The 24,779-nt window shown below is 33.6% G+C and overlaps 1 protein-coding gene and 2 non-coding genes across 3 annotated transcripts in view; all 3 read left to right on the forward strand.

Moving 5' to 3' along the window:
- The window catches only part of LOC5575569 (centaurin-gamma-1A), a 649,196-nt gene that overhangs the window by 359,512 nt on the left and 264,905 nt on the right, over window positions 1-24,779 (forward strand). The gene's annotated exons all lie outside the window — the stretch shown is intronic.
- Trnas-aga lies at window positions 1,694-1,775 on the forward strand. The gene has a single exon. It is a non-coding gene; the product is annotated as a tRNA-Ser (tRNA).
- On the forward strand, window positions 2,701-2,782 carry Trnas-aga. The gene has a single exon. It is a non-coding gene; the product is annotated as a tRNA-Ser (tRNA).

The following is a 24,779-nucleotide window of genomic DNA, read 5'->3' on the forward strand; positions in this document are numbered from 1 at the left end:
CAAAAATTCAATGGTCAAAAATTAATTGTGCTCAACTCTATATAGAAAAATAATCTTATGCTAAATGTTATACATTTTGTACACAACATCAATTTTCTAAAAAAAAACTCTTTCGAACATTGTTTATTTTTTCTTAGACACCCTGTTATATTTGAAATCTTACTGAAAACTCAAATCTTTTGAAATAATAATTATTATGGTGGAATAGAGAGCTACTATGACCTTTACTGGTATATAGTGACCAGCGAAAAAAAAATCATTTTACTGTTTTCCATACAAAATTACCAAATTTGGTGACTTGGATCTTGGCTCTTAGAGCTCCGATTGGACTGAAAATTTTACCGCAACTAGGAAATAACGTGAAATTTGTGCAGCAATTTGATCACCCACTTTTTAAAGTTATCGCAAATTCCCCAATTTTGAAAAAAATGCTATTTTTCATTTTGAACTATTTTTGAAACGAAAGGATTTATAACAATATACCCTTTGGCAAAAATGTTTGATTTAACAAGAGAAACAAGTAAGTAGAACAAATTTTTTCTGTAAAATTCATACTTTTCAAAATATATCAAAACCAAAATTTCTTTAACTTTCTTGGGACATTTGAGATAACTGCACAAATTTCAAGTTATTTCTGATCAATCGGAGCTCTAAGAGTCAGGATCCAAGTTTCCAATCTTGGCCATTTTGTATGAAGCACTGCAGAATGATTTTTTTTCGCCGGGTATGTACCTACCCTAATATTGAAAGATGCTGAATTATGTGAAACAAACTCTTAAGAAATACTGAAGCATTCCGAAGGTGAATAGCTCCGTATTTTTTCACCCACCAAGCCAGCATAACGCGAGTCAACAAGGTCACACAAAGCTCCCTCAATTTTCCGAACCACGGTTTGGTTTTCGGCTCGTGTGGCAAAATTAGCCCACTTGAATGAACCACTGATGGTTATAACGGGCAGGCAAAAATCCTTCACCAGACGGCGTTTTTTTGCCTGCATTTTTCAAAAGTGGTTTATATCAATATTGATTTTGCAGATTTGCGAACTCTGAAGCCCGGAAAGGACCTTCACCCCCAAAAATGAGCTTCCACGCGGTCACAAAGAAAAGTGCGCTCGAGATTTAATCAGATTTAATTGTACGCGCATTGCTACCGACCGGAAGTTTTGATATTTGATCGTCGGATTATGTGTTTCGTTTTTTTTTTCTCGAACGAAGCGAGTGCAACAATTGAAACTTTGTATTTTGAAATATTAAACATTGTTTGCTACCTTGCCAAGCGGGAGATCGGATTTTCAAATGGAAAAGTCGTAGGGGAGAGAGCGCGCGGATTTAGAATTTATTATGCACCATTGCGTCGTTGAAATGCTGCTACGAATGGTGAAACGCGAGATTTGAGCACGCGTTTGGTTTTTTTTTTATCGCGAGAGGATGGTAGAGCCGATGTTGTTAATATTCAAGTCAGCATTTTGTGACTGACGGTGGACGCGGGGATATTAGAAAGAAATTAATCTATAAATTATGATCGGCCCAATCCGGAATTATGTGTTTTATTAGAGAGACGCATTTCGACGGAAACCGAATGCAGGAACACAGCGTTGATTTCATCATGCAAATTTAAACATTGTCGTTTTTTCAATTTACTTGAAAAATATTTGAATATTATGCGATTATTGTAAATCCTTATCGAATCAAAAGCAGTCGTGGCCGAGCGGTTAAGGCGTCTGACTAGAAATCAGATTCCCTCTGGGAGCGTAGGTTCGAATCCTACCGACTGCGACAATTTTTCTTGGCATTACCAACACATGCCATTAATAAATTCTCACCAATTCAGTATTTGCGGAGAGTGAATGTATTTAGATTTATATAAAGAAGTGAACAATGAACTTCTTCTGTAAATTATTTTCAAGTCTGAATTGGATTCTCACTTGACTTTACAATACGACCTATGTGACAATGAGAAATTATATCCTCTCATTTATTTTTCGATTTTTACAGTGCTATACCAAAGGTTTTAAAAAGTTTTCCAATATGTGTCTTGGCTAACGCAACAGAACAGGTTATGTGGCTTAGTTATAGATTAAAGAGAAAGCAAAAAAATATGTTCAGTGATAGGTCGTTTTGAAAAGTTACGCGAGATATGCTTCAATACCATCAATGAGTTTCCTGGCTTTCAATAGGTCATATCATCATCATGCTTCCCTTTCTTGTTAGGGAAAAGATAGGTGTAGCCTGCAATGAAAGTTGTCAAGCTTTTCATTCTCGCCCTTCCATTTGGATTATGGTTTCTCTTTACATATTTTTTAACCTATAAATATATTAGTTTCATCTAGTTTGTCATAAGTATTTAGAATAAAAGTGATAACTTATATATTAAATTGTCAAGAAACTACCTTACGAACCTCTCCTTACTTAAGTAATGATTCATATATTAATAACTTCAAACTCTACTCTTGATTTTCCATTGATTCATTCTCGGTCGATTTTGGAAACGATCTTTCCGACTATATTTTGACCTAATATCTGAACAATTTTGCATTCTAGAATTAAAAAGCAAAAAAGCTGGAATCGTTTGTTTTTTTTTCTCAAATGATACCTCCTAAGTGGAATGGTTTCAGTAATTAAAATATTGCTGTGTTGATAAATGACGATTATAATAATATTCAAAATCCTTATCGGATTCAAAGCCATTTCATGACAGCAAGCAGTCGTGGCCGAGCGGTTAAGGCGTCTGACTAGAAATCAGATTCCCTCTGGGAGCGTAGGTTCGAATCCTACCGACTGCGACAATTTTTCTTGGTACATCGCACTGATGAATTCTCGTACCAACGATTCTGGTTTTGTAGTATTAGACCAAAACTTTCAATTTCAAATCTGTGCGATTTTTCAACGACATTCTGTCAAAATTTTTTGAGCCGAGTCGAAGTTTTTGGAATCACGAAGGAAACATTTCTTTATTCGGAACACACAAAGAAATTTTTCAAAAAAAAATCTGCAGGAATTCCTCCAGCTTTTCCCCAAAAAAATTTTCCAGAAAATTCTTCTTCAAAAAATTTCTAATTATTGTTTTTATTAATATATGAAGTTTTTTCAAGAACTCTTCTAATTAAATAATTCTTCATGAAACTTCTGTGATTCTGTGATTGTACCCCGTTTAGCATAAAGTCGTTTGGTATAAGGTCGTTTGGCATAAAGCCGTTTGGCATAAAGCCTTTTGGCATAATGGCCGTTTGGCATAATGATTGACTTAGAATGAAAATCGGCATTTTCGCAGCTTTTACCGAGGTTAACACCACCGAAGTGATTGTGCTACTTTTCCCCAAATGTCGGTTCCCCGAATTCCATTTCCCCGAATGACCCGTTTCCCCGAGAAGTGGTGCAGTTTAAATAGGTGTTATAATAGTCATCAGATGCTGGATGGTGAACGAGAAAGAACGATAAGTAATCAAAAGAAGGGGGCATTCTGTCATTCTTGGCTATACACATGCTGGCAAAAATGCTTAGAACGGTAAAAATCGAAATAACCGCCAATCAAACATAGAAGGGTGCATATCAGATGGCCAGTTTGTATAAAGTTACGACAATTATGAGTACCACAAACTTTTCGGAGAAGTGAGCTATTCAGGGAAGCGGGAAATTCGGGGAACTGGCGTTCGAAGTAACGACATTCGAGGAAAAGTAGCACAGCCCATCAAAGTAACGGCAGTAATCGATTTCTCTTTTCGCTGATAACTTGAGCAGATCAATGTTATCGATTGCCGCTCAGTTAGAAACAAAAAAATATCTTAAAAATATAGCTCCGAAGAACAGCTTATGTATAAAAGAAGGTGAAATTTACTTAAATTTCAAATCAACAGTTGTATAAATATAATTATGATTACATTATATTTAGACAAAAAACATAAAATGTTTCAAGAACGGTAAATTTATGCTAAATGTATCAAAAATGTATTCCAATAGCGGTACTCCAAAGTAGAATTAATATTTGAAAGAAGAGTAATTTCTGGATAAATAATAACATACTATTGGAGAAGAGTGGCAGCACTGGCTGAGGGAAAGTTGTGCATTTTTAACGTGGTACTCAAATAGTGAAAAAAATGTGGAAATATCAAAGTAAAATCGACGAAAAATACATATCCGAACGTAGAAAAGAGCAAAGTCGCGAGTGCAAGTTAAATTTGAGTTGGAAAATGGATTAAAAGTTAATAATTTAAAATTAAAAAAAAAGTGGAATTGCTGTGAAAAAAAAAAAATGATTGGCGGCAGCATGCGCGGGGGAAGCGATTAGTGTATGAATGAACGTGGTCTCAGTAGTAGTGGTAGTGAAAGGTAGGACGGGTGGATGTGGTGTGGTGAGAGAGGTGAACGTGTGGAGAATTTTCGTTTGCGAGTCTTACCCACACCAACTGATTAAAGTGATCTTTCGGAAGCGGGAAAGAGAAGCGGGTATGAGCAAGATGACGGTACGATTAGAAAACTGGGCATGTACAGTGGTGTTCAATTGGAGTGTTGCAAATTTAATACAGTGCCCGTTCGATTTTGGCAACTCTACCGTTTGATCTTCATTTGGAGAAGCCCAGCAAGCGGGTACAGTTTTCGCATAGCAGAAGTGTTTTTTTTTTTTTGGCTTTCGGTTCGTCGGAATGGAAGTTTTTTTTCGGTTTTCGAGCAGTGCAGTTTGAGAAGCCCAACAAGTGGATTTGATTTTCGTATCGCTTTATCGGAGGAGTGGAAGTTTGTTTTTTTTTTCTCGGTTTTTGAACAGTTTCGAATAAATGATACTTTATAGCTAACGGTGAAATAGTGCGACGACCAGCTTCAAAATACAACAACGATAAAAAAACCGGTGAGATCTTTCCATGATGACTTGTGTTATTTGATTATATTTCCAATGTTATATGCATTTTGGGTTGGGTGGGACCATCAGGGCACCCGATTGAAGCGAGATGGATAGGAAGAGTGAAACTGTCAACTTCCTATCGCTAACATTTCGTGGAAAAAGGGCGGGCTCTTCTTCCCATCTATTGGGTCTTTCTGACAAGCAAGGGCTTGATTGTACGACTGTTCGTGTGAACTTACTTTTGGAAGGAGATTCTTTTTCCTTGCGGGTTTCGCGTAAGTGTCTCTGCTTACGGGTCCGCCATTCGTTTTTGGCCCTTCAGACAGGAGTATGATTGGATACGAATAGTCATACAATCTTGAACAAATTGTTTTGTTAGAATAGGCCATTGCTACCGGTGGATACCTTGCTACAATAGATGGCAGCCTATATCATCATCATCATCATCAAATAATAACATACTATTGGAAATAACATTCCTAATATGCTTTAGTTTATTCAAGCGCAGATGATTGTAGAATAAAGTGGCATTTTGTCTCAATTTACTCCACAACAAGCCTGTTGTCATCAGAAAGATTCAATAGAAACGTAAACATAAATTTAATTTAATTTAAGAAATTCTTGTTTTCAGACTCATTATGCCAAACGACTTTAATGCCAAACGACTATAATGCCAAACGACCATTATTCCAAACGGCTCCATGCCAAACGACTTCATGCCAAATACACCGGATTCTGTACATATTTCAACGGAATATTGCTCAGAAGTACCTCTAGAAAATTCTCTCACAAATATTCCTCCAGTATAATCTCTAGATTTTCTAGAGCAGGGTATTCCAACCGGAATTTCTTCAATCTCGTGAACAGTTCTTCCAAGTTAAGCCTAAAATATCCCAGGAATATTCCAGGAATCTCCTATTGACAGAATAGCATTACTAATATTTTATCGATAATTGGTGGTCCCGGCAAACTTTGTCTTGCCATTAAGTAGGCTGTTGTAAAAGAAAATGGAATCACCCATACAAAATGACATATCATTTCTCTCTCGTTTTTCCGATTATTCCGGAGACTTTTCTAAACAGTTTCTTCACACTAACACGTTGGAGTCCTGGATGAATGTGTCAGTGAAAAAAAAATATTCAAATTCGTTGACCCATTTTCAAGCTATTTCGTGACATACAAACACCATTCCATTTTTATTTGTATAGATTGCGTAGATGAAGTAGCCATATTTTTATATTTGTAATTTTTAAAATCTGAACTTCACTAGCAATGATCTATTGCAAAACAAGCCAAGTGAGAGATTTCTTACATTTATTCATTATTCAGACAGTGACACTAATTGACAATTGCTTCGCGGACCCCCTGAGAAGTCGTAACGGTTTCCTTTTAGGGGGGGCTGTTCAACGGATTTGAACATTTTTTTCACTGATTTCATCCAGGACTCCAACGAGTTCGTGTGAAGAAAAAGTTTAGAAAAGTCTCCGGATTAGTCAAAAAACAAGAGAGAATTGACGGATTTCACGCCAACTCGACACGCGATTGGCAGCACCCCTTCAAAATTCAATGAAACTTTCTGGATGTCAAAAGTATGTAAAACTAAGATACTTTGCATATTTTGTTTTTTCAAAATCGATCTAGACTAACATTTGGAAAGGGTCAAAGTTTTTTTTTACTTTTTTATAAACCCGTATAACTCGAAAACGGTAAGACCTACAAAAAAGTGTTGTATGGGGGGCTGTCGTGAAATTTCCTGACGTTTTAGAAAAAAATGTTGAAAAAATAAAAACACATTTTCTACACTGAAAAAAATATGATTCAAAACTTTAAAGTCGATTTAAAAAAAACGGCGGTTTTTTTTTTTACTTTTTTTATAGTCCTGTATAACTCGAAAACGTTAAGACCTACAAAAAAGTGTTGTATGGAGGACTGTCGTGAAATTTCCTGAAGTTTTAGAAAAAAATATTGAAAAAATAAAATCACATTTTCTACACTGAAAAAAAAATTATTCAAAACTTTAAAGCCGATTTAAGATAAATTAAATTTAATTAAAAAAAAACTGTATAATTCCGTTTTATTTCTTTCACTACTCCCAATAAAACAAATATGATCTATTTTGTGATTAAAACTCATTTATCACTTGAAAATATGATCATACTAGACTATTTAAAGCGAAATAAAAATAAAATAAAAAAATCATTTTGGACTTCAAAAATTCGATGTTAGAAAAACTTTTTTCTCTAAAATATGCCCAATTTGCAATGTATGGACGACTTTTAGTAAATTTAAAAACCAAACTTTTTGCTTAAGGATGATCAAAATCTGAAGTGGCCGTTGTGTTTAAATCGACTTAAAAGTTTTGATTTTTTTTTTTTTCAGTGTAGAAAATGTGTTTTTATTTTTTCAATATTTTTCTCTAAAACGTCAGGAAATTGCACGACGGTCCCCCATACAACACTTTTTTGTAGGTCTTACCGTTTTCGAGTTATACGGGTCTATAAAAAAAGTAAGAAAAAAACATTGGGACTTAAAATCGATGTTAGAAAAACTTTTTTCTCTAAAATATGCCCAATTTGCAATGTATGGACGACTTTTAGTAAATTTAAATACCAAACTTTTTGCTTAAGGATGATCAAAATCTGAAGTGGCAGTTTTTTTTTAAATCGACTTTAAAGTTTTGAATAATTTTTTTTCAGTGTAGAAAAGTAAAAAAACTGACCCTTTCCAAATGTTAGTCTAGATCGATTTTGAAAAAACAAAATATGCAAAGTATCTTAGTTTTACATACTTTTGACATCCAGAAAGTTTCATTGAATTCTGAAGGGGTGCTGCCAATCGCGTGTCGAGTTGGCGTGAAATCCGTCAATTGATACATCGTTTTGTAACGGTGATTTCATTGCCTTTTACAACAGCCTACATGATTGCAAGACAAAGTTTACCGACAAAAAAAAAATACTTGTAATGCTATTCTGTTCCTGGAATATTCCTGAGATATTTTAGGATTAACCCTTGGAAGATTTCGCTAGCTTCCTGGCGAGGTCTTCAAAATATTTTTTGGAAGAACTTTTGACGGCATTGAAGAAATTCGTAATTCTACACTGTTTCATCTAAAAACGTTGGCGATATTTTCTCGAATCAATGAACGGGATTTTTTAATGAGATTTTCGAAGAGTTCCTTGCGAAAGCTTCTTCCAACCTTCGTTAATAGGCTCCTATGAAGCTCATCATTATTATTATTATTATTATTATTATTATTGTATTTATTAACTAGACTTTCAACCTTGACAAGTTCGTCTCGTGTAAGAAGCCCATTAGAAAAGTTTATTAAAATACTGAAGCTAAGCTTGAAGCGGGAAAGCTAAGTAGTTACTTACCTATATAGAGAAAATTTCTTGGTGAGAACTTCGTGGATTCTGGTTGAACTTTTGGGTATACTCAAACAAATCTTTTGAAAATGTGTGAAAACCTTCTAGGATGACTCTCGCATATATCTTCATAGTGTTCCTGAGATTATTTTTGACAAATTTATGCCGATAGTTTTTGTTGAGAATTCTTCTACCAGATTTTTGTTTGACTTTCTTTGAAGTTTCTTAGCGGACTTTTGGAAAGATGTTTGATAGGCTGCTGTAAATTATTCTCCCAAAGATATCTGTTGTTTCATAATCAGATCTCTAAGAACGTTTTTAAATTTTCGTTTCGTAATCCACTTTCAGGGTTCCGTGGAATGTTTGTTAAACTTCGAAGTTGCAGCTTCAAAAAGATTGGGAACGACTGCTCTAGAGCTCTTCCAAGTATTTATCCAGAAATTCGTTACTAGTTTCCTCCAGCGGTTCTACTACTAATTCTTCCAAAGGCTCTTGTGCATATGTTCTGAAAAAAAACTAATTATTTCTGGAATGATTCAATAATTTTATTGGGGATTTATCCACGAAATGGGATATGAATTCCTTCCAAAACTGATTCAGCATGTTCTTCAAGAATACATCTATCTTTTTCCCTAGGATTTTCTTCGGGAATTTCTTCAACGATTGTTCTCTTCAGAAAATACATACCAAGTCTCCAAATGCTCGGTTTCCCACGGTAGACTACACTTTGAAGTGCCAAAAAGTATATGGATAAAGTTCCAGGCTGCTTTTTCAAGTTGCAAAAAAGACTGCAGTATATTGATGGTGGAAATTCAGGTCATTTTGTTCCCAGTTAGTCAATACGCGTTAAGTGAAGCTGAAAGTGGATTGCGGCTACTCACTCAAAGATTAATGATCAATTGGTGAGCTTGTTCCATGCCTTTATTTCAAATCTATTAAATATGCATGATTACACATTTTATCGTTATAGCGGTGGAACGTGAACACATATTTTCAACAAACTATGAATAATTCGTCACTGTGAGTGTCGGTAAACTCTTATTCATATTTTTTTTATGTCTTAAATTTGTTTCGAAACCGCCTTTCCTCTTACTTTTATTTTTGTAAATAAAACAACCTATGAGTGGTTCGATTCTATAAATGTAGACTTGCAAAAGATTCGCTTTATTCTACAAACTTTGAATGGTCCGTTATTGTAAGTGTCGGCATAAGAGTGTTTTGCGATGGACCATCAAACCAGACGACAATGAACGATACACAGCCGAAAAAAATCTTTAATTTACATTGCACCTAAACTTTTATGATTAAGGACTGTTCATTTTATAAAGTGGACACCTTGTTTATGCTATATCTTTTTTATTTATTGATGAAATCGTAAACGGTTTTCTGTGTATCGTTCAACTATTATTCTACAATGTTATGAAAATACAGAAACTTACAAAATGCTTTCGGTTGAAGAACTAAATAGTTTTTGCAAAAACTCCTAAGAAAAACTGTTCGTCAAGTTTAAGCATTATTTTTCGCATGAAAAAAATCCTAAATTTAATGAACAAATTGTATGTTGGTATCCTTTACTATTCAACTTAAGGTAGAGCTTTTAAAAACATCAATAATATTCCATCAGTTCTTGACGCTGAGTCACTTTAGTGATCTATTCCTTATGGTCAAATTTGCTGATACACCATCTTTTTACTACCAGCAAAAAAGTAAAGTAATAAGCGTGTTCAAAACTGGCTTAGATTACTAAAGAAACTATATATGTATAAAAAAAAGCAAAATCTTGAGTTTTAACCGCATTCTTGGGTACCAAATTTCCTCTTTATGGTCGTTTTATTGACATATCCAATACTTTTAAAATTATATACGCATGTTTATCGATCTAGAGCAAACTGTAAGCGTTTTTCTCAAAATATTTTGATAGGTAGTCTCAGAATAACACATTCTGAAAATAATACATGCAAAATAAATTTGATTTAATTCAAGCAGTGTTCCCAATCTTGATGATTGTCATTGTGCTTTGAGTGGTCTTCTGAAAATAAATTATTTGTTTTTCTATTGTGCTTAAAATATGACGTGGGGACTAAATCAGCAACTCTATGAAGGCGTAAGTTATTTTTATTATAAATACTATATTATTACTTCCGTCTGGACGTACTTTGAACCTTAAAATTCTACTCATATCAGTTCCATTTAAATTTAAGATATTTTTCTTTAAAAAAAATTGATAAAAAATGATTTTATGATATCTGCAAAATTGATAACTTGATATTTTTTAGCAAGCTTCTAATTGATGATGCTTTCTAAGTACAACCATTTTTTGAAAATAAAAAATATAAATTGTCGAATTTTCCTGCCGATTTTTAATAATCCTTGATTTTGATAACCTCCAAAAATCGACCGTTCTAAACGTTGTGCCTTATTAGTGTGAAATCATATTATTTTGGTAACTTTTTTATTACCACAGCATTGTACAATATTAGTCGAACGATGTACAGAAAACCGATTTCGATTTCATTGATAAATTAAAAAGATATTGCATGTCCAAAGTGTCCACTTTATAAAATGAACAGTCCTTAGTCTTGGCTAGAGTCACAATTGTCTATTTTTCGCGGAAACCTGACACAATTCGATCATTTGTTACAATTATTTCCACATTCAACAGTTAATACTTATTAATTAATTAATAGACTGATTTGTAAAAGAATTCCATAAAAATGGTTGGATAAGTTTCTTAACACAATGGTGGAATTTATGGAGAAACCACTTTCGGAAACACTATGAGGAATCATCGAATTTTTTGTAGTAATCTCTGAATGAATTCTTGAACGGATCTAGAACCTGGAAAATAGAGTACCTGAAGTAAAATTCTTAAAGCAATACCAGAAGACAGATTGATAGGACTTCAAAAAATCAAAATGCTAGTAAGTAGCGTAGAATAGTAATGCACAGTGGACTTGTTTACAAAAAATGACTTTAAATTCAATATCTCTGGATGCCGGTAAGATAGAATTGATCTTTTCACCTTAAAAATAAGATCTTTTTTAAGAAAGTGAAGTGAGTTTACCGGTATTGATTTAAGGCCGAAGTATAAATGGTGCAAAAGTCAAAACTGAAAAAGCAGTTTTCTCCTTTTAAATAGATGAATCAAAGAAAATAAAAACACACAGCTCTTTTGTTTCCCAATTGTTTTTCGATTTGTCTATTTAAAAGGAAAAAAACTGCTTTTTCAGTTTTGACTTTTGCGTCATGTTCACTTGGGCCATAAGTGTTCACGGCACGTTATTATTTCGTACGGTTTTGATCAATTTAAGGTAATTTCATTCTATTTTTGATGGGAATTATAGGTTCAGGAGATAGAAGCGATCTTTTCACTTCTAAAAAAAGATTATTTCATGAGTAAATTGATGGTGGGATGAGGCAAACGATTATTGCTTTATTCTTGTTGGAAATTATACTTCTTAGTCAATATCTCTGAATTTTGCAGAGATGAAACCGACATTTTTACCTCAAAAGAAAGATATTTTCATTAGCAAAAAGGTGAGTAGTTATGAGGAACGTGATTTTTGCGTACAACTTTTGCCAATTGAAGTTTATTTTACCCTATTTTTTATTGAAGCGATATATTCCTTTCTCTTAATTCCGCCTTTGATTCCCAAACTTTTGCACGATTAATACTCCGTGTGCAGAAAAAATCCGATTGCAGTAGCGAATGATTATTTACATTCCGATTCCGCTGGAGTGGCATTCGTATTTGAGTGCTGATGAGCGCTCACTGAATGGGAAACACACCCGGCGAAATGATTCAGTGAACGCGAAATCCGTACTTTCAGTTGCAGGCATTCAGTTACTGAACACTGAACGCGTTCTTACGTGTCTCCCAGTTAAGAGCGGATTGGTTCTCTCTCCGCCACGTGAGTTTCTTGATTTTCGCATTATCTCAATCGTTTGCGATTCGTCGGGAATGCACGCGTTCGGCTATCACTGAACTTTCGGTGTCAGCAGATACTTTGCTATTTCTTATCGGTAGCGTTCGGGCGAATTTTCCCATGCATGCTTGGTTGGAGAAATGGCAACCTCGCTCTTGACTGGGTGTGGAGGTGAGTGAGAGGAACGTAATAATCGAGTGAATGTTTCCCATGCTTGCTTACGGTACGTGATTTCTTCGCACAGGTTTGTCATATCAAAGATAATTTTACCCTATGTTTGTTAAAAATTACCAACTTGTTGATCAATATCTCTGTTTTCCGTTGGGATAAAATCAATGTTTTCCCGTCAAAAGAAAATCTTTTTCCATGAGCAAACCAATATTGAGGTAAGAAATCTCAGCACTCGTGAACTTCGTAGTTTTTTTCTAAACAATTAATTTGTATAGTTCTACCTCTTTTGATAGAAATGAGCAACCGTTTTGATTCATATTACGGACAGCTTTTAATTCCGGACACTCTTCTTTGTACGGGAAGCATTTCACACGAAATGTTTCAATTTTTGCCGTCCAAAAGTTCGCACTTTCGAAACTTGTTTTAATAAGCATTTTTCATAAATATCTATGAAAATTTACAATGCCCAACTGCCTTAGACGTCTGTTTAGTGGTTTGGAGATTTCAATCGACTATTTGACTTCTCTATTTATGATTTTCATGAGCTGTCCGGAATTCAAATCAAAGTGCCGGAAATCAAGCAAAACTAAGGAAGCGTCTGGAATAAGAATCATGGGAAGTCCACACATTTCCATTTATTTAAAATCATTCATGTTGCGGAATCAAAATCTTCACCCACCATTCGAAAGCTAAGGGCTTTCAAGGCTCGATAACGAGGAGGAATCATACAGACTGATTTATTTTATATGCTTTTTGATGAGTAACACTTCACTGAGGCCTTAATTGTCCGTAATACGAATCAATATATTCCTTGAAATAAACGATATAATTTAAGTATGCTGTTTCACCTAAGGAAAGTAAACATATCTTGAACTAGATTAGTTGAAAAATTTTCTACAGTGAGCTCCATTTGAAATGACATTTCTTCTCAACTAGGTACTGCGATTAAAGAAAAATGTTGTCCTTGATGTTTTCTTGCAAGTAATTTTCTACGCATAAAGTATTCTAGAAGTATTTCTACGAATCACAGGTAAAATTGATTCCGCTACTAGTTTCAGTATCTTTCAATATTTTACAAAGATGTGAATTTTTACAGCCATTATCCTTGTCAGTTAGTCATTTTTTCTAAGAATAAAGAAGGAAAAATCCGACTCTTATTTAATACTTGTTTCGCCTTTTTGTCTCGCGATGAAAAGGTATTAGAAGAATATTTAAAGTAAATACTATTCAAAAGTTAATTTTAGTAATGATGGAAGATGAAAGATATGTGTAAATTGAAATTATATAAAACAGGAATAAGGGTTTATGCCGACACTTGTGGTGTCGAACCATCCATAGTTTGCTTTTAAAATAACATAAACGTAACATTGCCTCGATTAAAATGTGTTATCATAAGCATGAAACGAGCTTACCGGTAAGCAATCTATCCTCGACTAAACACGAATTCCTTTTCGCACACAAGCGAACCTTCACAGGCGCATGTAACGGAATCAAAATACCATACTACTCTGAACAGAATTATTCGATGATGGATTTAAAATCAAAATAAGAGTTATCACAAAAGAATTCAAATCTAGACGATTTAAACTTTCAAAACTTCTTTCCTATACATTCAAGAGTGATACACAATACATGTTATGCCTTTATTTTTCAAAATAGAAGTACCAACTTCATATTTTTCCACAATATATTCAAACAAAGTGTATGCATGTGATGATTCTAAATTCCAGGACAGTTATGCTCTTATGGACAGTACATGACTCAAATGCTGAAACTCAATAGAAAATTCCAACAGTTTCAGCTTGAGTTTTTCAAGCAAAAAAGCATCCCAGTTTATCACCAGCATTTCTCCACTGAACCCAATTCAAACGACTCGTTGAACTGATGACTTTCATAAAGCATCCCATATTCCCACCGGAATCTGCGGAAAGGCAAAAATCTCCATTCATCCAGCCGAACTGAATAACGACAGCAGTGGCGACTGCTGTGGAGGAGATCCTTTTGATTGAGTCAACTCGAGTAGATGATGCCATTGATGGTGATGACGCTCGGATTCGTCATGGGATTATAACTTCCCGGAGGTGTGTCCTCCTGCTGAGCTGTCAGGCCATAGAGTATGATGATGACACGACGAACGCCACAGTGCATTGTCCAGAGCAGAGGCTGCCAAGCGGTAGGGTGGCCCAGAAAAAATCGATGTTTCAAAGGTCATGGTGCTCAACCTTATAATGGAAGATATGCTTATTTCTAGCATATTTGTAGAACGAACCAATTCGTACACTTCACAATAATTATCAGAACTCCAAATCTGAAAGACTTCCTGAAAAAGCTGGTGTTCCGCAAGGCAGCATTTTGGGATCAATACTATACAATATTTTTACTTCTGACTTATCTGAGTTACCTCAGGGATGTCAAAAATCGTTGTTGCGGATGACGCAGCCCTCTTCGCCAAATGACGAAGTCTGCGTGTCATCTGTAGTCGATTGCAAAAAAGTTTGGATATTTTTTCTTCACACTTTTAATGGAAGATTTCTCCTAATACTTTCAAAACTCAACTAATAATATTCCCACTTAAACCGAAAGCCTTTTATATGATACCTTCAAGTAGACATGTTGTCACGATGAGAGGGATTCCAACTTCCAATATTTTTTCATAAATCAATCGGCGGAACCTCTGAACGATTTTCTAGAAATTTGATTTGTTTTACAAAAATAGGCATATTTTTCATTATAGCTTGACTTTTCAAACATTGTTTTTTTCTGGAACACCCTACTCAGCAGTCAACAGTTTGCGGGAATTGTCCTGCCCGGCGAGGATGAACGGATATAATAGTTTCATATTTTTTTTCCGGATCCTCCTGATGGTTCAGTCGGGTGGCACACGAATGATTCTTCTGCAAGGTATGATAAATGTTTGGATTTAAGTCAAACGGACCGACGACGACGATGGCAGCCGAGTGAGAATTGGAAGCTTTGTTTCACGAGGTCTCATGTGGCTCCCGCTCTCTATAATTGAGTTTTCATCCGAGTTTTCATTGCTCAATGGTCCGAAACGTCAATTTAGCAGAAATTAATTTCTGTTCTCGTAGTTTTGCATCTTCTTAGAATCGCTTACTGAAAAACGCGATATAATGCCTCATTCAAAATAACAGATTAAATTTCTCTCGTTTTTTGACTATTCAGCAGATTTTCCTAAATGTTTTTAACGCACGAATACATCGGAGTTCTGAACGAATAAAATTGTATCAATGTTCAATCCTAATGAAGGACCACTCTATGCAGCTTTATTCTAAGAAAATGAAAAATTCATTTTCGAACAACTTCTCTGAAGACATCATACATTTGAATCAACGAAAACAGATAAAATTTGTTTCCTATTAAATTGTCGAATCGGACCATCGTGCATTTAGCTGCATTTGAATGTTTGTCCGGGAACAGAGTTCATCGACTTTGGTTTAGCAGGGCAAATGTTTAATGCCCTGGGGTAGTCCTGATGACGAGGTGAGTTGGGAGGCACCATACTGCGAGGGGGTGACAAGCGTGAAAAAAAATGATGAAAATGTTAGGGTAGGATTATGCTTAACTTTTTTTTTCGAAGCAGAAAATGTGGGTTATTATTAGCAGTAGCAAGAAGTCATTAAAAGGCAGCACGCGACTGAAAACAACTGAGACGGAAACAGAAACTTCGCTAGCCTATAATTACGTGAGCAGAAATGAAAACTTTATTCAATGTTAATAATGTTTGTATATAATTAGCTAGATGAAGTGTGTTTGAGTGAACATTTTTTTGTGAATCCATATGACATGATTTCCGATCAGATAAAATAAATTTGATTACAGACGTTTCAGTTTAAAGGGGTTACTTGTAGTCGTAATTAAGAAAATTGAATACATTTTTAGTCTTTTGTTCCGATTGAATTTATTCAAATATTTGAAATAATGTTTAAATTTGTTCAAAGTAAGGCCAACTCAAACCATTCCATAAATCATCTTAATCGCTTAATTTAGTTCGTTCCAACTCGGCTACCTATATCTATATCGTCACATCTCAAAAAAATATGCAAATCAATTGCACTCGACTTCCCCTTCAAAAGTCCTGCACCATATCACGAGACTCAACATACTGCGACGAACGGATTTCCACTCAAAAACCCAACCGCACCACTCATAAATGCTCATTTAATTTGCATCACTTGAATGTGAAAAGCCCAAAAATCGCATACACTCGACCGGTGCACGTGCGTGCTCACAAATGTTTTGAGGATGTTTTGCCTTTTTACTTGCACACGTTCCGCCAAAAGTTTTTTTTTTTTTTTTGTGCAATACACGGCGGAAGTTGTTGCCTTTTGGAAAAAAAAGTCCTTTGATCATTGGGCTCCCGAAAAAAAGAAAAAAACGGGTGATGACTCATGAGTGGTGCTGATTTTTGTCTGGACTTCAGCAGATTAAAAATCGTTTGGCGAGAACTCGCCATTTGTTAAGCCCTTTGTTTTGAGAATAAGAGTGGTCCATATATGAAATGGTATAACTAAACAGTCCCGAGCAGGTGGAAAAAGCTTACCAAGATCATAATTTATTGTTCTATAGTAATTACTGACGATCATAATCAGCTATTGGTTTGTTGGCGATAAGAGATAAAAGATCAAAAATTAACAATATCTTGTTAAGATATTATAAAATCAAAACAATATCTAGCAAGTTTATTGAATAACCAACAAATCAATATCAAAACATGATCTGACAGATGGCGAATAACCAAAAAGTCAGCAACCAGGATCGAACCCCGACCTTCAGATGCTTACCAATCTGCTATGCCTATCAGTTGAAGATCAAGGAAATAAGACTCCTATTATAAGAGCATCATTTTCTTCGCTTTCGGAGACTGCTTTTTGCTCCTAGAGGTTGTCCTGACGTCACACTGTTCAGTACCACCAATTTGATGTTGAATGTGTTTTGTTTCATGTCCAAGAACTCATTTTGATCTTGTTTACATATTTTCAGATTGTGAGCTATAGCGCTGAGATTTAAATTTCGAACATCGTTTCAATTTCAATTTTATTCAAAAAATTACAGATGAGTTATTTTTGTAACCTTAATAAAATGCCTTGAAAAATAAAGATTTTTTATCAGAAAAACTTCAATAACTTTCGAACTCAAATAGATATCAACAATCTTTTTATATGAAAATTTGCATTTTCTTGAGATCTTTAAGTCGTTAATAGACTACATTGACAATATGTTATTGTTAGCAAAACTGGAGTTCAAAACTTTTATTTTGGCCACCCTACGTCGATTGCGGAAATATGCTCTAAATCGGTCAAATTTAGAGCAACAGAAAAATTGTTCATGCAGAATTGATTTCAATTTGACGTTCTATGACTTTTCCTAAAATATATATATATACCATTATTTTTGCAAATGAGAAAGGTAATTATATTATATATGTGATATTGTGATTGTATATGACACTGAATAAACGACTACATTTTTAAAAATATACAAAATTGTTGAAGGTCGTTTTTGTCTAAAATTTTACTTGCATGCTTACTTTGTATAATAAAATAAGTGTTTTAGATCTAAGGGGTGCGGTCTCGAACATTTTGGTGATTCAATTTGAAGACACTTTTTTTCTACCAGTGTTTTTTTGCTTATGCTTACTCTCGCAGAAAACCATTTTCAAGGTGCACACTTAAAATACTTCATACAAAGCTTCTGCAGTTTGATGTAGGCAATTAGTCCAATGAATCAGCTGAAATAGATAATTTCTGACCGTATGTTAGTTAAAATACGTTTCATAAAAGTTCTGAAAGTATTACGCTATAAAAAGATCAAGTAAGACGTTTCTTCGACAGTTGATTGTCTTTGTGTCACATTTTTTATCATGCATAATTCAAAAATAAAACTCAAATTTTAAATTAATCAAAATCCTATGTTAAATATCAATGATAGAGATTTTTTTGTAAAAAAAGTTAAAAAAAAATATATAAAAAAATCACGGTCATATTGAATGGTTTAGTACTAAATTCGGTTTCTTATTTACTTACTTAATGACTTATGGTCGATTTTTTTTATTAAATACGTTTTGATTTATTTGATGATAAAAAAAATACGTATTTATTTGATGATAAAATTATTCTAAACCATAATGTACATTTTCATTTCTCTGGAAGTAGTAATTTTTGAGTTATTTCAAAATGCAAAAATGTATTGATTAAACAATAAAATAAACATTTTTTTATAGAGTATAGGCCGTATTTCCCTTTACTGACTTATTTAACTCGAACCGGAACCGCGCATAGCTAATGGAAATAACCTATTTCATTATTTAAATAATACATTTTGCATAAAACTTGAAATATCTCGGAAATGCCTACTTCTAAAGAAGTGCTCGTGATAATCATTATAGATGCTTATTAGACCTGTTCATATTTAAAAAAATACCACTATTTGAAAGCTAATTCTATTCTGTTAAAGTTTGTCCAACACGCTATTAAGATTAAAGTGAGTTTTAACATTGTTTGATCCAAATTTGTACTCCGCTGTACCCAGAAATTACAGTTTTCTCAATATACATGGTATATAAAACATGCATTGGTATTATTTTTTCAGGCCCTAGTCAACGGGAATCAAACATAATACATTTATGAATTCATCGACAAAGAAAAGGCAGTGCTAACGTGTTCATTTTTTGTATTCATTGAAGCTCACGGTGGTGCTCTTGGCTCACCCACAGTGGATTTACAAATGTGCTTCATAATTACCTATTTTTTACAATTTATTTTCGTAAGATAAATGGTTACTTTGAACGGGATTGACTTTTAGATATGCATTGTCATCATGTCTGGAAATTAAAAATCCGAAATTAGCATGCCTGCATGAAAACAATTCCCGAAAAAAGAGATTTTCAAAAACCTCGAGATACAAACCTCAACCAAACTATGTTAAAACTGGCTCCAATCATAAAATTGTGTTCGACAAAAGTTCGTAGAATTGGACAAACTACTATGTAGAAGTATTTCCGATAATTTTTGATGTTTCGTTCGGTAGTTATGATTTTTTAAAGCTTGAAAATAGCCGAAAAACACATAATTGATTTGAAGCACAACCAAAATTACTCTAAATTGAGTGAAATTTTGGCCAGAAGTTCATTTCGCAATGAAAAATCAAAGTATTGGTTGACTGGGGAGTTTCCAGACATTTTTAAAAATATAAATAGGTCTAATGCTTATTATATCATCAAAACATATTAATTTTGGCAAAAGAAAAAAACAATTTTCAAAACTGACCACAAGAAAAACTTAGTAAAACTTTTTTTTTCAGTTTTTCTATCATGAGCCCAAACCCAAACATCTATTTTCTATCAAAACTCTTTAGTGAAAATAAAAAATATTCAAAATGGTGCTTTTGTGCAATGTAAAATATATGTTTTATTTTTGAATTTTTCATGGTTAAAAATCAAATATTTTTTAGTGTATATTTTTTTTCTTGTAGCTCAAACTACAATTTGTCCATAGAAAATTCTTCTCTAATGTCAAAACTTTCGGAACCAGGAATTTTCAGAAAACTTATACCCCATTTTCAAAAGTTGTTCTTGTCAAAATGATCGATTAATCTGTGGAAAAGACTTATTCTACCATACTGAAAATATGTGTGAAATTTAGTCCAAATCGGAAATTATCGAGCATGATTTCTCTTTTTTCCTACTCATTTTGGATAGGATTCGTCGAAAGTATTATTGACATATTTAGTTTTCGTCAAAGTAATTTATGAACGTCAAGGTACTCTTTAAGAATTTAATTAAACACAAATGTTCATGCAAAAAGATTGTTGATATCTATTTTATTTCAAAAGTGATTGAAATGTTTTTTTTCTGGAACAAATTTTTTGTACCGAATCGAAAGATTATACAGAGATTTGCGTAAATTTTGCCATCATTTTCCCAAGAGAAAATCTTAACTAAGAATGTTTATGTCTCCATTCCGAATTCCATCCAGAATGAGTCGAAAAAAATATAAACCGTGCTCGATGATCTTCGATTTGGACCAAACTTTGCACATGTTTGTGGTCTGGTAGAATAAGTGTTTTCCATAGAAGATAAAAAATGAACACTGAAAAAATTAAAAATAAAACTTAAATTTTAAACTACACAAAAACCCCATTTATAATATTTTTTTTTTATTTTCACCATAGAATCCTGATAGGAAACAGATGTCTGGGACAAAGTTACATAATGAAAAAAATTCTAAAAATTGGTCGATTTTCGCAATTTTGTTTTTTTTTTGTCAAAATAAATATGTTTTGCTGACACAATATGAATGCTGAAATCATTTTAACCATAATGAGTATCATAATCACTTCTTTAGAAGTAGCCATTTTCTAATTATATTAAGTTCTATACAAAAAATATTAATTAAATAATGAAATAAGCCATTTTCATTAGTTATTCGCGATTATCCATCAAGAAAAATAAGAAAGTTGAGATATATAGTTGTAGACATATCCAAGCTCTACCCACGATACTCAATCATCTATCGATCGTGGACTAGATACTGACTTCGCACTTCATACCCAACAACCGACCTAAAAGAATTTGGCAACCACAGCACTGTGTTTTAATTTCCCGATTTCATGCGCTTTTTGAATAGTGCCCAAACCGTTGATTTTAGCGATATTGTTTGTTCGGAGAAGTTTCTTGGTATATTAAAGCGCAACTTTTGACGAAAAAAGTTTTGTGATCAATCCACCTAGCAGTGAGATAGAAAAAACTATTTTTTCAAAACATTTAGATAGACATATGGTGTCTTCGGCAAAGTTGTAGAATTGGTGATTTGAAACAACTTTGTCCAAGACACGATTTTTCTATCTCTTTTACTTTTTGAGATATATGCCGTTGTATGTGAATGACCCCTAAAAATCATATTTTTTATCATAACTCTTTTCTAAGATTTTTAACATTTTTTGTGTTTTCTACAAAGTTGTTTGTCATAGAAAAACCCGTGTTTTTGCTCAACATATCATCACCCTATCTGTTGAAGTAACAAAGTTATTCATGAATTACTCTTTTTTCAAGGGGTAGTTTATACCCTTATAACGGGCTTCGGCGCAAAATGGCGCAGACAACTCTTACAAATCATGAAAGTACCATACCTTCCCTTTCGGCAGTTGATAAAAACTTTTGTCTATAAGCGTCTTTACATGGGTTTTTACTATCAAACAAATAAGCCTTATAAAAACAATTTCAACTGATAACTCTTTTACTTTAAGATATAGAGAGGTGCGATGTTCAAAAACACGCGTTTTAAGATGTTTAACAACTTTGTAGAAGACATGAAAAATGTTAAAAATTTAAGTAAAAAGTTGTACACAAAAATGATTTTAAACGAGAGGAAAGTCTCAAGGTAAAATTCCTGAATTACTTCTCGGAAAAATTTTCAGTGAAATCTTAGAGAACTGTCAGTAGAAATTCTTAGTATAATCCTAGAAGTAGTGATTGAAAACACTTTCAACAATAATTCCTAAAAATCACAATTATTAAATTGCAAACTTCTTAGAATAGTATACTACTTAAGGCGACCAACTTGAAGCATCTCTCAAATAATTATTGATGAAATCCGGAATGTTGGAAAAATCTCTGAATGTTTGTATTGGGGAATCCCTATTATGTGCAATGCTTGAAAGTTCTTAGTGAAATGCTTCGTCGAGTTCTTGTAGAATTCATGAGATAATTCCTGTAGGCATACTTCGATATCCTTATCAATTATAAAAAAGTTCTTGAAGGAAAATCAGAGGAATTCTTGAAGGAATCTCTTGCAAAGTTCTTGATTGAGCTTTCAGAGGTATAGAAACATAGATATTTTATGAGTTCCAGATTGAATCCGATTAAAAATTTTCTTAAGAAAAGTTTTTTTCGAAAGTTAAGAGGGCACTTTCAAAGAGTTTATGGACTCAGAATCTCAAGAAACCTATCGGGAGCAATTTATGAATGAATATTTTCAGGAATAACTGAAGTAAAACCTAGATGAATTGGAAAAGGAATAGAAAAAAAAACATATATTGAAGTGATTTAAGAATATAATTTGAAATTTTGATTTCGAGATAATGCAGGAATAACTTGAAGTACATAAAAAAAAATCCCAAAAGTACTATCTTAGACGAATTGTTACTATCATGGTACAGTCAACTTTCGTTCGTTGCACTAAAGCCATAGCCCATCTAGTGAAAGACTTTCACTCAGAGTGTCTACTCGTTTACTGAAATGAAATTCCCTGATATTTCCAAGTTTTTTTTCAGGTCTTAAGACCAGGTGATAATTCCAGGCTCTGAAAAACTCTTGAATTCTGATGATTATCGAATTATAAATTTTGAATGAATTTGAATTCATTTCTAACAATAGGTCTTAAATGGCTTCAAAACACTTTAACAAAAAACCAAAATTTCTTTAGTTCTTTAGTGATTATTTTCCAAGGAATTCCCCCTACAATCTCATTTTAGAAACCTCAAGAATACAATATGAATTTTTTGAAGGAGAACCACAGAGATTTCATTGGGAATTCCTCCAAAGATTCCCCAACAAAGACTTAAGTTCTCCTGACAACGATTCTTCCATCGCTTTCTTTTGGGCACTCTCAAAAATACCCGTTTGGAACATCTAAAAAACAGTATCTTCTCCAGAAAGCACCTCTGGGTCTTTCTAAGAATCCCCTACAACATTGATTTTCAGGAATATCTTTCTGAATGTACCCTAGAGATTCCTTCTAAGATTTCTTAAGAAATTACTCCAGTAATTCTTTGAGATATTTCCCAAGTAAGTCTTTGAATATTTTTTCAGGCATTTTTAAAAAAATATCTCTAAAGAAATTTCATGAAAATTTTTCAGAAATTATTAATTAAATGTTTGATAAATACCTGGACGAGTAATATATTAGAAGAAAACCTAAAGTAAACTCCGATGAAGCTTGTGTAAGGTTCAAAGTACATAACTCTTGATGAACAAGGATCCCCGAAAGATCTCCTGGACACTTGAGGAAGTTTGAGAAGATTTCCTAGATCAATTGTTAAGATATTGAAAACAAAAATCAATCGAATCAATTGAATAACATCGTAAGGAATTCTCAAAGAAGTTTGTGTGAGAGTGATCGGAGTAATTACTGAAAAATTTGCAGTGGTGTTAACTGGTGTGGGACCTTAAATAAACTTTAGAAGATTCCAAGGGTATTTTATTCGAGAAATTCATTGCAAAACATTTGGATGAAATGCTGAAGAAGCTCCTAGAAAAAAAATCTATAGGAGCATAATTATGAATCGACGATTGAGTTTATTGGGAAATCGTTCCTTCCTAATAGATTTCCTCGAATAACCCCTCGAAAAACTGTTGGAGCAATTCCTGGAAGTAACCATAGATGAACTCTAAAGGAATTCACACGAAAAAGCGTAGGAATTTTTGTGGGGTTCCTTTGTAAAATTTCTAAGCGATTTTCTTCAAAACTGTGGAATAAATCTTTGTGAGTTTTTTCAAAGAAATTTCTGTATATGAATCTTTGGAAAATTCTTTAGAGCAACAACTGGAGGAATCGATTGAAGAATTAGTGCATAGTTTGGGATTGTTTTTGAAAAAATAAATCAAACAAATAAATGAAGAAATTACGGGAGCACAATCTCGAGAAATTCCTCTAAGCATCCTCCGAAAAGTCGCTGGATGAATTTTTGGAATAATTGGTAGAGAGATCTCTATACAAAATTCTAGAGAACATCTTTGAAAGCATTCCAGATCAAATCTCTTAGAATTACTGGGATATTTCTTGAAGCTTTTCCTCGAGGGATCTGAGAAAAAAATCTAGATGAGCCTGTTTAATAGTCGCATTATAGTCTTTGAATGTTACTGTGTATAATTTTGCATCAGGATTAACTGCAACAATATAATGAGTATAGTGGCTTTGGAGACCATTTTGTTCAAAACAGAGACTTTAGAGATCTTCCTCCAAAAATATAAACTTTTTTAAAACCTGCATTGAAGTAGACACCTAGTATCTTAAAAAAGACCTGCTACCAACTGTGCAAGAGTATAAAATGTTTTTTGTTTTTGTATTTCATTAGAATTTCTACGCAAAACAGGAATGCTTAAAAATATTCTGAGAGCGGGCTCTAAACAGCTAGTCTGGTTTGAAAAAAATGGTCTTTTCAGAAATTCCATTAAAAAGTATTCATTTTACTCGTGTATGCGTCAATCTTTTACATTAATCAATTACACTACGGAACATTTTCATTGAGAGAGTGTGCAAAAATAGTTTCGTAATAGTTTATCGTGGACATATTAAACCATGAATTACTGTTTCAAAATTATTTCCCTGAGTGTAGCCAAAATTCCCTGAGAATTCCAGGTTTTTTCCAGGTTGAATGAAATTCCTTGATAATTCCAGGTTTTCCAGGTAGTAGACACCCTGATCTTATATAACCTTAGCGACCTGTAGCATAAAATTGTGAA

The sequence above is a fragment of the Aedes aegypti genome, chromosome 2 (assembly GCF_002204515.2).
Source record: "Aedes aegypti strain LVP_AGWG chromosome 2, AaegL5.0 Primary Assembly, whole genome shotgun sequence".
Classification (NCBI taxonomy): domain Eukaryota; kingdom Metazoa; phylum Arthropoda; class Insecta; order Diptera; family Culicidae; genus Aedes; species Aedes aegypti.